This window comes from Odocoileus virginianus, unplaced genomic scaffold (genome assembly GCF_023699985.2).
Source record: "Odocoileus virginianus isolate 20LAN1187 ecotype Illinois unplaced genomic scaffold, Ovbor_1.2 Unplaced_Contig_26, whole genome shotgun sequence".
Classification (NCBI taxonomy): domain Eukaryota; kingdom Metazoa; phylum Chordata; class Mammalia; order Artiodactyla; family Cervidae; genus Odocoileus; species Odocoileus virginianus.
Genome location: NW_027224343.1, coordinates 1 through 14,040, shown reverse-complemented (window position 1 = coordinate 14,040; position 14,040 = coordinate 1). Strand labels below are relative to the sequence as shown.

The 14,040-nt window shown below is 38.0% G+C and overlaps 1 long non-coding RNA gene across 1 annotated transcript; it reads right to left on the bottom strand.

Moving 5' to 3' along the window:
* Nucleotides 1-12,821, bottom strand: LOC139034126 (uncharacterized). Its single transcript, XR_011486570.1, has 3 exons — nt 12,709-12,821; nt 9,220-9,290; nt 1-1,711 (listed from the first exon to the last, which is right to left on the bottom strand). It is a non-coding gene; the product is annotated as an uncharacterized lncRNA (long non-coding RNA).
* Between the last annotated feature and the right edge of the window lie 1,219 nt (nt 12,822-14,040).

The following is a 14,040-nucleotide window of genomic DNA, read 5'->3' as shown; positions in this document are numbered from 1 at the left end:
TATGCAAAAACATTTTATTTATAATACATCAACATTTTTGACATGAAAGGAAGCCACTTTCAATTTCTCAGGAATGCCTAGAATCCAACAGTTTCCATAAAGACTAGCTAACAATTATTTCACTGTAGGTTAAAGAAATAATTTCAGAATAAACTTTTTAAATGGCTCTGCCTATGGCAATTTATTTTTTATAAGCTTGAATGTGTGGTAAGCTAGCTTTGCCCAGGAAGTGAATGTAATCCAACTATATTCCAAGCGTATTAAAACCAGTTTATACAACAAACGTGACAATCACCCATGTGTATCAGCTGTGCTCAAAAGAGAATTCTCTTTACCAAAATATGCATTTTTCAAAAAGGCCTCACATTAAACCCTTAAGCCAACCACCTCCCTTCTATGTCCAGGATCACTCTTTTCTACTTCAAGTTGCGTCACTTGACAGACAATTGTCAAATTCCAGTGGAACTGTACACTGACTTAAGACTCTATGTAATATATATCAAACACAAGAACAGTCACTGACTTTAAGAGACAGGTGATGACTGTGACCTATTAGTGAGTAAGCCAATGTCATTTTTTGTCTAGAGGGAAAAACGCAGCCCCCAAATGTCCTGAACTTTTCTGTACCTCTCTGTAACACATGGGGTAAAAAGATAATCTCTGAAATTAAAATTCATCAGAAAATTTATCACCTTAAATAGAATGTTTTATGTAAACAAGCATTAACATTTAGGTCCGAACCATACTTTCTTCTGTATTTCCTGTCGCAATCACTAGCTCTTCTCACTGACGTTTGGTCTGAGAGTTTGAACCCGCTCCACGCCAGTCTGTGGACGTCGCCGTGGTCACCACTCCCCATGTGCTGCGTGTTCCCTGTCCTCAGGCGAGCCCACTATATTCATAGGAGTGATGGGGGATTTAAAGAGCACTGAAAGAACATTCATGAGAGCGCGGAAATGCTGACAGTTACAGTATTATCTGTCGACTGTAGGACTCGTAACCCAGACTCATCACAGTATTGTGAATCCTGTGTGAACGGGACGCACTCAGCTCCTACAGACACACACACTGAAGTCCAAAGGCACGAATAATGCTGGTGGCTCTTTCCAGTCAAACAGCTAAGAGACAGTACAAAGTCTGCGTCATTCTTTCATAATTTAAATACTTAACTCATCTCCATTTTCATTACTTTATAACAATGACTTCAAATTTACATTATTTTAAGTACCATTGTAATAGCTTAGTGTATCATACAAGTATTTGCTAATATCCCATCCAAAAATTAAAAAAAAACCTCTTCACTATATATATAGATAATATATAAAAAAAATATTCTGAAAGACAAGAACATAGAGGGGGGACTTGGTACAGACTATCAACTCAGTTTCTTTTTAATCACCACAGTTGGAACTCCAAAATTAACAGATACACAGCAATAATCAAAAGCAGTGCAAGTATCTTTGGAGGTTAAGATAAAATTATAATGCAAGAACAAAAACCAAAGAAATAAAAAAGGCAAGTACTTCAAGTACAAGGAACCAGTCTGCTTGAGGTCCATCTTAGTGTTCACTGGGGGCTCCCTTCCCACTCTCACTTCTTCCTCTGAAACACGTTGGCCAGCATGGCACCTGATGTTGTCAGCTGACCCATTTTGTTCAAGAACTTGGTCTTCGTATCTTCACTCACTAAGCTTGCAGCAATTGACATTGAGCTAGGAAAAAGATTTTGAAATTTGTGTAAAGCAATTAAAAAATGGAAAGTATCTATTTTTTTTCCAAGTCTTTAGTAATAGAACATTAAGAAGTACATTCTGAACTGGCATCACAAAAGGGAAACTCACACTTATGGAGTAGAGCTTTTAGGTACCATAGTAGATTAGTGGCTTTTGTGTCAATCATTTCTTGAAAGAAAGCTGTGTGGTATAGTGATTAGAAGCAAGTCTGGAATGAGACTGAATTCTCAGTTCTGTCATTCACGAGCTGTGTGACTTTGGGCAAGTTATTTAATCTCTGTTTCCTCATCTATTAAATGAACATAATTCTAGTACCTACCTCATAGGGCTATTCAAGGATTATAAAGGCTTCCCTGGTGGCTCAGCTGGTAAACAATCTGCCTGCAATGCAGGAGACCCAGGTTCCATCCCTGGGTCAGGGAGATCCCCTGGAGAAGGGAGGGGCAACCCACTGCAGTAATCCTACCTGGAAAATTCCATGGACAGAAGAGCCTGGTGGGCTACAGTCCACGGGATTGCAAAGAGTTGGACATGACTGAGCGACTAACACTTGGTCCCCTGATGAGTATGAAGTGCTTATTAGCAGTGACAGGCATGTAATAGCAGGTGTAAGTGTCATCCTTCTTATTATTAGCATTACTTAATTAATTCTTATAGCAACCCTGGAAAATAGATATTATTCTTATCTTCACAAATGAGTAAACAAAGCCACCCTGAGGTCTTGTACTGTGCCAGTAACAATCCTGTGACGTATTCCTGTGTGCGGGGGGCATGGGAAGAAGAAACATGTAATCACTCGCCAACTGCACTAGTGTCGATCAACGTCAAATCTTCTTTCTCTTTAGCCAACCTTCTGTGTAGGGAGTAAGCACAATCTAAATGACTACTAAAGACTGCTGATACATCGTACTACTGAACAAAGTATTAATCAGGGACATTTTTCAGTGATTCAACAATTGTGCTCTAATAAATAGATTCAGGAGTCCGGCCTCCTGGCTTTGTGACTTTGGCCAAGATGCTTTAGATCGCTCTGATTCCGTTTTCTCCTCTGTAAAGTGCAGTTTGCAACTGTTACTGCAAAATGCCTCGAAGTCTAAGTAAGAGAATGCGTCTGACCCTGTCAGAGACAAGTGAGTGGCGAGCCAGGCACAGGAGCTCAACAGATGTCTGTTAAACCTACACGTGGAGTCAGCACTGCTGCCACGGACTTCTGGCTCTGTGTGGTCTCCAAAGGTGTGCACCGTGCGTGACTCAGGTCAGCAGCTGACCGCGGCAGCCGTCTTGAAAGCCTCTTTTTCCCTTTGCTCTTCCACCAGTGCCTCCAGCTGGTGTGTCCCCGTGCCTCTGACCCCGCCTCTCTTGCTGGTGTTCCCCTTCCCACAACTACTCCTCCACCAGGCTCAGTGTCTGACTCTAGTTCTTCAATTACAAAGCATGCTCATTCTCTATGTTTCAAATAGATTTCCACAGGATGACTCCAAAATATTTATTGAAACACAACACTTTGCTGAGGGCCAGAATCATCAACTGTTGTATACTAGATGAAGTCAATGTCCCAAGCACTTTTTTCAGACCCTAACTTTAGAAACAAAGAGCTCCAATACTTTGGGCACCTGATGCAAAGAATCGATTCACTGGAAAACACTCTGATGTTGGAAAAGATTGAGGGCAGGAGAAGGGGACAACAGATGAGATGGTTGGATGGCATCACCGACTCAATGGACATGAGTCTGAGCAAACTTGGGGAGATGGTGAAGGACAGGGAAGCCTGGTGTGCTGCAGTCCATGGGGTTGCAAAGAGTCAGACACGATTTAGTGACTGAACAACAACAACCCCATTTTTATTTCTTTCCTTGCCAGTAGTTCTATCATTTTCCTCTCTTCCTAGCAGTGAATATGATGGCTCTCAAACTATCATCAAATCTTGTGACTTTACAACATCTCTATCATTTACTTTTATTTCTAATGCCAATACTTTACAACTGGATTATTCCAACAATCTTGGATCTGGGCTTCTTGTATTAGTCACTCACCACTTAAATAATCACTTCTTTATATCACACCCCTTCTCAAAATCTTCAGTGGCCACTTACTACCTCCAAGATAAAATATGCATGGGATTCAAGAAACAGCCATCTGATTCTTGTGTGGGTGTGTGTTTTAAGCCAACCATCACTGAGTAACTCCTCGACTCCCTTGAGTCATGTTTGCCTAGTCTGTTTGAACTATTCTCAACTTAAATATCTCTTCTTTGTTGTCTAGCCAAGTTTTAAATTCCGTGATGCCTTTCCTTAACACTGTAGGTTAAGTACTGTTTTCTTTCTGTAGGAAAGTGTTAAGTCAGAAGATAAGGTTTATTTTAGTCTGCATCTAGAGAAACAGGAGACATGGGTCAGATAATATTTGAGATACCATCAACTCACTGATTCTAAGAGGAGCACAACAATATGCTAAGGAGTCTAGAAACCAAGACATAAAAGTGAAAGGAATGACCAAAGTTTAGCTTGGTGGAAAGTTAGCAGGCTTAAGATACCTTCCTGTGAAAAATGAAACATATAATATACATCTGCACAGCCATGTACATCTACAGAGACCTACTGAGGCACATCACAATTATCTGGGGAACTTTTTGATATGGCTATCTAGACCTAACCCCAGTGATTCTGATTTTTTCCTTCCAGGGTAGAGGACCCAGGTATGTATTTTACAAAGCTTTGTAGTAAAGCACCACTGCATTATAGCATTTTTTTGTTTGTTTTTCTGAGGAGTTTGTAGTTTTTATTACTTTGATAAAAGAGTCTGACTCTGACCCCTTGCCAAAACTTGCTTTAGAGAGTAGATGTTACAGGAAGGGAGACTTTAACTCAGAATATGAAAGGAATTTTTAAAAAACCAAGTGGTTAAAAATGAAATGGACTGCCTTGTAAAGTACTGTCTTCTTACTGCAGGCTTTCAAGGAAATCTCAGACTTTTCCATTGTAATTCATAGCTTCCCATTACTTGTTGATTCTGCATCTATAGAACCTCTTGCTTCTGGCCTATTTTAAAAATTATTTATGTCCTAGAATACTTCTCTCTCTATCCACATCACTCTATCTTACAAATTGAAGACCACTACTCCTTCTCTTTTAAATTCCTGTTTGATTTTTTGACACCACTCTGAATTACCTCCTAATTCTTAGCAAAGCTTCTCATGAAGTGAAGTATTAGTCACTCAGTCGTGTCTGACTCTTTACAACCCCATGGACTGTAGCCTACCAGGCTCCTCTGTCCATGGGATCTCCAGGCAAGAATACTGGAGTGGGCTGCCATGCCGGCTCCTCCAGGGGATCTTCCCGACCCAGGGACTGAACCCGAGTCTCCTGCACTGGCAGGCGGATCCTTTACCACTGAGTCACCTGGAAAGCCCAAGCTTCTTCTGGATGCTGCATTTTAAACACTGGTCTAGTTTTCTATCTGAGCCCTCTTTACAAGTGAGATCCACCTCCACCCCTCTAGTTATCACTGATATTCTAATAGTTCCTAAATCTCAGTAACTGCTTGCAGTGGTTTTCTAACTGTACTTCAAACTGTAAAGAAACACTTCTCTTGAGAATAGCTCCACGTGGTTGTACTGTGCCATCATCCAACCTGGAAATCCTTAGATTCTAGTTCTCTCTTAGTCTAATCTGTTGCCAAGTTAAACTGAATTCATATCTGAATATATCCTGAATTCACCTTAATTCTCATACTCACTGTTATAAGTTGAGTAATGAATACATGAGGATTCATTATATCATGTTTAGTTTTGTGTCTATTTGAAATAATAAGTATTTAAAAAAATGATAATATAGAAGATTTGAATAATACAGGAAAACTATGATTATAAAAGTGAACTTTTCTTTTTAAATGGAAGGTCATATAACCAAAGGCATCTCAGGAAGGTACAGAGATTTCTTTCTTGTAAAACTCCTGCATGCTAATTTATGAAAGGTCATTTAGAATGTATTTCACATACAATTTTTCTCAATTTTGGTCCCAAACCTTTTACATTTTAAACTAATAAGGCATCAAAAATGTTCATATTAAATGTACAAAAATGAACAGAATTATATGCTTTAATGTTAACTTTATGGATTTCGTGTTCAGAGTAGAAACCTATCAAAGTATTTCTATTTTATAACTTTCTATGGCTAAAATGATAGAAGAACTCCCACCATTCAAGGAGACTAAGGCAACAGTTCTGACCTGTGGTAAGGGGCAAAAGACTGTGTGTGTGTGTGTGTGTGTGTGTGTGTGTGTGTGTACACGTGTGTATTGGGGTTGGGAGTGTGGAGGAAAAGACTCTTTGTGTGCGTGTGTATATTGGGGTTGGGAATGTGGAGGAAAAGACTCTGTGTGTGTGTGTGTGTGTGTGTGTGTGTGTCTGTTGGGGTTGGGAGTATGGAGGATTTTCTGCATGGGTACCTGGCCTGACAAGATGAAACACATATTCCTGGTAGTCACTTTTATAAAGGAAACACCTTTGAGTTTTTCATGCCTAACAGATTCCATTTAACTGTTCAAGGTTACTTTAGAAAAAGTACAACAGACTATTTATAAATTACTTCCTGTCCTGAAATGACCAACTTTATTCTTCACATCTATGTTCATATTTTAATTTCACTAAATCTTTGACTCTAATTAGTTTGGTTAGAAGCATATGACTAGAATTCACATGCTGACAATCCTTTATGCAGTGAATCACATTAAATGTTACAACTCTTGTCACAAATTTTTAGAAACTATTTTCACCAGTGACTCCCAAATCCAACTACCTAGCAATATCTCTTTGGAAGCTTTATTTTATTTTTTAATGTTTTATTGAAGTATAGCTTATAAGGACGTCCCTGATAGCTCAGTTGGTAAAGAATCCACCTGCAATGCGGGAGATCCCGGTTCGATTCCTGGGTCGGGAAGATTCCCTGGAGAAGGGATAGGCTACCCACTCCAGCATTTTTGGGCTTGCTTCCCTTGTGGCTCAGCTGGTAAAAATCTGCCTGCAAAAGTAAAATTAAAAAAAAAAAAAAAAAAAAAGAATTTGCCTGCAACGTGGGAGACCTGACCTGGAAAAGGTCAGTTTTCATTCCAATCCCAAAGAAAGGCAATGCCAAAGAATGCTCAAACTACCACACAATTGCACTCATCTCACACACTAGCAAAGTAATGCTCAAAATTCTCCAAGCCAGGCTTCAACAGTACGTGAACCATGAACTTCCAGATGTTCAAGCTGGATTTAGAAAAGGCAGAGGAACCAGAGATCAAATTGCCAACATTTGTTGGATCATTGAAAAAGCAAGAGTTCCAGAAAAACACTACTTCTGCTTTATTGACTATGCCAAAGCCTTTGACTGTGTGGATCACAACAAACTGGAAAATTCTTCAAGAGATGGGAATACCAGACCACCTGACCTGCCTCCTGAGAAATCTGTATGCAGGTCAAGAAGCAACAGTTAGAACTGGACATGGAACAACAGACTGGTTCCAAATCGGGAAAGGAGTATGTCAAGGCTGTATATTGTCACCCTGCTTATTTAACTTATATGCAGAGTACATCATGAGAAACGCTGGGCTGGATGAAGCACAAGCTGGAATCAAGATTGCCGGGAGAAATATCAATAACCTCAGATATGCAGATGACACCACCCTATGGCAGAAAGTGAAGAGGAACTAAAGAGCCTCTTGATGAAAGTGAAAGAGGAGAGTGAAAAAGTTGGCTTAAAACTCAACATTCAGAAAACTAAGATCATGGTATCTGGTCCCATCACTTCATGGCAAATAGATGGGGAAACAATGGGTAAACAGTGAGAGACTTTATTTTCTTGGGCTCCAAAATCACTGCAGATGGTGACTGCAGCCATGAAATTAAAAGACACTTGCTCCTTGGAAGAAAAGCTATGACCAACCTAGACAGCATATTAAAAAGCAGAGACGTTACTTTGCCAACAAAGGTCTGTCTAGTCAAAGCTATGGTTTTTCCAGTAGTCATGTATGGATGTGAGAGCTGGACCATAAAGAAAGCTGAGTGCCGAAGAATTGATGCTTTTGAACTGTGGTGTTGGAGAAAACTCTTGAGAGTCCCTTGGACTGCAAGGAGATCCAACCAGTTCATCCTAAAGGAAATCAGTCCTGAATATTCATTGGAAGGACTGATGCTGAAGCTGAAACTCCAATACTTTGGCCATCTGATGCGAAGAACTGACTCACTAGAAAAGACCCTGATGTTAGGAAAGATTGAGGGCAGGAGAAGAAGGGGACAACAGAGGATGAGATGGTTGGATGTCATCACTGACTCGATGGACATGAGTTTGAGCAGGCTCTGGAGTTGGTGATGGACAGAGAGGCCTGGTGTGCTGCAGTCCATGGGGTCATAAAGAGTTGGACATGACTGAGCGACTGAACTGAACTGATAGATATATACAATATTATGTAAGTTACAGGTGTACAATATAGTGATTCACAATTTTTAAAGGTTATATTCCATTTATAGTTATTATAAAATATTGGCTATATTCCCTGTGTTGTACAATATATCCTTGTAATTTATTTTATATATAATAGTTTGTTCCTCTTAACCTTCTACCCCTATATTGCCCCTCCCCCTTTCCTCCAGTAACCACTAGTTTGTTTTCTGTATCTGAGTCTGTTTCTTTTTTGTTATATTCACAATCCTGTTGTATTGTTTAGATTCTATATAAATGATATCATACAGTATTTGTCTTTCCCTGACTTACTTCACTTGGTATAATACCCTCTTTTTTATGGTGTAGTAATATTCCATTATGTGTGTGTGTGTATACACAGACACACACACATCTTTATCCACTCATCTGTTGATAGACACTTAGTCTGCTTCCTTATCTTGGCAATTGTAAATAATTTTGCTATGAACATTGGGGTGCACGTCTCTTTGAATGAGTGTTTTGGCTGGAAGCTTTTAAATATACAGATCTCTAGGCTGACTCAGACAAAGAAGACAATAGCACCCCACTCCAGTACTCTTGCCTGGAAAATCCCATGGATGGAGGAGCCTGGTGGGCTGCAGTCCATGGGGTCGCTAAGAGTTGGACACGACTGAGAGACTTCACTTTCACTTTTCACTTTCATGCACTGGAGAAGGAAATGGCAGTCCACTCCAGTGTTCTTGCCTGGAGAATCCCAGGGACAGGGGAGCCTGGTGGGCTGCTGTCTATGGGGTCGCACAGAGTCAGACACGACTGAAGTGACTTAGCAGCAGCAGGCTGACTCAGAAAGATGAGGGCCCAGAGAATGAGGCAGAGATCTGAATCTTAAATTTCCTAGATGGTTTATGGATTAGTATGTGTGAACTGCCCATTTAAAGGCTTTTCTTGCCTTCTAAATTAATTACCACAAAACAACACAATATAAAACACTTTACCCACTGACAAAAATTTTATGTAGAGAAATTAAGTTTAACACAAAGCCATAAAAAAGAATTAAGGTCTTACCCTTGAGGCTCTTGGACGGTCTTGTTCTCTAGTTTTTGTTCACATTCTTTTATCATGGAAGTTAAAATAACCTGACTTAAAAATTGACTTTAGTGAAATATAGGTAGCACAGTAAAATTAAAGCTTTTAATTCAGTATTTAATATTGTCATAAGCTAATGTGTTAATTAAAAGAGGAAACTTTTGGCAGTTACTTTGTTAAAGGCTTGCCTCTCGTTTGTTCTATTCTACAGATAGCCTTCATCTTCAATGCAAAAGTCCTGAACAAAATACTAACAAGTTGAATCTACCTTCATATATTAAAAGGAATTATGCATCATAACTAAGTGGGATTTTTTACAGGAGTTCAAAGGTTGTTTTAGCATATAAAAACCCACTAATATCAAATATTGTGAGAATAAAAAACCATAACTATGTAATCATATCAACTGACTCAGAAAAATATATTTAACAATATCCAACCACTCCTCATGATAAAAATACTCAACCAACCAGCAGTAAAAACAAATTCCCTCAGGTTGGTAAAGGGCAACTATAAAATGTACAAAGCACAATATGGAAAAAGCTAAAAAGAGGGAACAAAAGCAATTCCCAATCATAATTTTAACATGTCTTTCATAGCTGATAGAACAAGTAGATCACAAAAAGATAATACAAATGTAAGAGAACTGTCTTATAAAATTAACTCTCTCTACCTCATGAAACAAAAATCCATGGATCAATAAAGAAATAATGGAAATGAGAATCTAATTTGAACTAAATGATAACAAAGCTACAATGGAGCAAAAGGGATGTGGCTAAAGCAACACTGAGAGCCTTAAATTTATGTATCAGAAAAGAAAAGTTAACAAGTAAAAAATCCAAGCTTCCTCCTTAAGGAGTTAGAAAAAACCAGGGGAAAAAAAAAAATCAAACCTAAAGAAAGCAGAAGGAAATAAAGATGAACATAGCAGTCAAACTAAAAAACAGAGAAAAATCAACAGTCAAAAGTTCAATATTTAAGAAAGTTAATAAAATTCATAACCCCTAACAAAACTAGTTTAAAAAGAAAGCAAAAAACAAATTAATATCAGAAGTAAAAAGGTACAGCAATATAGAGCCTAGAGTAAGGAAAAGGAAAAAATACAGTAAAAGTATTAGAAAATAATTATTTACTATAATAATGGTGACTTTCCTGCATTTGAAACTTATTTAAAAAATCCAGAGACATTTTATTAGTAGAATTAATAATAAAGTTTCTCAGGTGAGCCAGACATAAATTCAACATATAAAGTTATATACATTTTTAAACACTGATAACAAAGGGTTAAAAAACATATAATCCTAAAAAAAGTTAGCATTATAACATCATAAATATAAGGTGACAGTTTTTTTCAAATGAAATTATAAAACTTTACTGAAAGACATTAAAGGAGATCTAAATAAATGTAAGATACAGTATGTCCTGGATGCGTGCGTGCATGCTAAGTTGCTAAGTTGTGTCTGACTATTTTTGACCCCATGGATTGTCCATGGAATTTTCTCGACATTACTAGAGCGGGTTGCTATTTCCTCCTCCAGGGTATCTTCCTGACCCAGGGGCGGAACCTGTGTCTCTTGCACCTTTTGCATTGGCAGGTGGATTTTTTTTTTTTTCACCACTGAGCCTTCTGGGAAGCCCCATGTTCTAGATAGAAGACTCAAAATTATGAAGTTGATGTCTCTTCCAATTAATTTATAGAATCAATTAAACATCAGAATCTGAACAAGATCATTCTTGGAACCTCATTTAATGCTAAAATTTACATAAAAATGATAAGGGTCATGAAGAGTTGTAGAAAAAGGACAGGATGCTGAACCTGCCTGTTAGATTTCAGGACTTTTTAACAAGTGACTGTAATAAAGACAGTTCATCACAATGATACAGTTCATATCAATGTTATAATAAACAAGAAGGAGATCAGCAGAAAAGAATGCTCCCGAGTAACAGACACAGGCATGCAAGGAAACATCAGATATGATCTAAGTGGCACTGCCAGTCACTATAGACATAATGAACTGTTCCATAAACAATAATGGGACAGTTGGTCATCTGTATAGAAAAAAACATAATTTACGCACTACCTCACATCATACATAAAAACTAATTTTAGATGGATTATGAATTTTATTGTAAAAATACAATTTTAAACATTTTAAGAAGAAAGTATAGGAGATCATGTCTTAGAAAGATTTAATCAATCTATTAAAATTAAAAATCAGTGTTCAAATAGGCCAAAAATATTAAAAAATTGGGAAAAGATATTCATAAAATACAAAATGAACAGAATACTGGTATTCCAATTATATAACAAACATCAAAGAAATAATAGGAAAAAATATAATCCAAAGTGAGAAAAATGGGCAAAAAACCTAAAAAGGCTTTGATGTTAGTAAGCACATAAAGAATTCCAAGTTTGAAAACAATCAAGGAAATGCAATGAAAACCATCATGAGATACCACTTTCTATCTGCCGAATCTAAGGCAGTCCCAAAGCACCGCGCCCTGACACAGACACGAGGAAAAGGCTCTGCACTCTGGCAAGGCTGCTCAGTACAGCACTGTGATGGCCAGTGAGCTCAGAGACAGAAGCTTTGCTGGCTGGGCGTGACGGTGGAGACGCTGCACGCCGTGTGAGGGCGAGAGTGAGCGTGGACTCCTGGCAGGGAAACAGAGGTGTGGGGAAGGGATAACGGGAAGGTTTTGGTTTGGTTTGGTTTTGTTTAGGACGGGAGAGTCAAACATGGTAACAGGCTAAAGAAAAGCTGGTAGAAAAACTGATGACACAGAATAGGAAATAAATGATAAAACAGGGAAGGAAACTGTGTCTTCCATCCTGAGGACACAGGAAGATAAACAGAATGAGAAGCGTTATGAGGAAATGGAGACAGAAAAATAGAAATTTTGCTTCTAAGAAAGCTGATGGTCTAAGATAATACTAAGATGTACAGCATTTTACAGATAAAAAGCATTTCACATACATTTACTTGCTAAATTCTAGACAGTATGTTATGCCTACTTTAGAGAACTGAACAGAGAGATGCAAAAGGAGCTGCTTAAGATCTCATCACTAGTTAATAAATCCGTAAAATGACACTGAACTAGATTTGAAAAAGTTAAGCACAGCATATCATAATCAGGCCTCACATGAAGAGGAATGAAAGTCTGTATAGGAGATAATGAACTTCCCAGGTGGTGCTAGTAGTAAAGAAACCGCCTGCCAATGCAGGAGACATGGAGACACGGCTGGATCCCGGGGTCAGGAAGACCCCCTGGAGGTGGGCATGGCAACCCACCCCAGTGTTCTTGCCTGGAGAATCCCATGGACAGGGGAGCCTGGAGGGCTACAGTCCACGGGGTTGCAAAGAGTCGGACATGACTGAAGCGACTTAGCACACACGTATAGGAGATATTAAAACACAGGAACACGGCACTGATAATCACAATGGCTTAATCATGACAGTAGCTTACTTCGTGCTCTGGAGAAAGATGTTCCATGTCGATTCGTAAACATCTGAGACCAGGTAAAAAGTGATTAACCATTAAATCTTCTGAAATGACTTGAGAGAAGGTAGTTAAGGACATTTACAAAAACCAAACTGGTATACTGATCATGTAGAGCCAACAGGCTTCCCTCAAAAGCTCCATCCTCATCTGCTGGGTTAGTTACTTGTCAACAGTCAACTGTGTTTATTGTCATAAATATCTTCATGTCAGAAGTGTTCATTATTGTAACAGCACATAGCTTAATAACATGGTATATAGACATATGAAATAATAAGGGTGAAAATGAAATAATGAAATTTAACTGGGTGTTTAAATGAGGATAAAAAGAAAATTAATATTTCCATGACAATTAAGTTGAAAGTCCAGTTGCTTAAAAATTGCTGTTTAAAATATTATGCATATTAAATGAAAAAGAAAAATACAAAAATCTAGAAAAATTCACTATCCACTATCAGAAATGTTTCTGGATTCTCTTTAAATAAACTTAAGCTGAAATTCATAGACAATTATATTACGAATGTGATTATTCTAAGAAGGCTGATGTTTAAAACTCTAATCAGCAGACTCACAAAAGAAATGCCTAACTACATCAAAAGACTGGTAAAATTAAGTTACATTTATGTGTTTTAAGTTAAAAGAAGTTACCTTAGGCATATCATTTTCTTGATTTCTTACTTCAACCATTCTGTTAAACTGACCCATACTGGTCCTGATTGAATTGGGCGAGAGAGGTTTTGCTGTAATAAGTTTAGTACTACCTATATTTCTTAGTCATATGAGTTTTAGTTGATCATATGACATTGAAAGGAGTCAGGAAAGCAGATGCATTTCTCAAGAAAACAATTCACCCTGTTCATTCACATTACTTAAAGACACTTTCTCACCTATCATAGTTGTGAGCCATTTAAAAATAGTTCTTATTTAATATTATACCATATTAATATTAAAGTGAGAAGTGCCAGTAAATGACTTCCCCTATAAAGATGAGGTGATTTTTCTGAACTAAATTATAATAAACTTTATTAAGTAAAAAAATCCATATAACTACTGCCTTGAAAATAGTTATTTTCAAGAGAGAGAGGAATAAAGCCTCCTTTCTATCTACTCACTGTTTGGTCCTCTTCCCCATGAAATCCCACAGTCTTTCTTAGGAGTTGGAAACTTATAGATCATTTAGTCCTATCTGATGTTAGAAACCACCTCTACCTCATCCATGAATGATGGTCATAAGGCCTCTGACTGCCTACTAGTGACAGGATGTTTAGTTTCATAGAAGAGGTCACTGTACTTTTAGAG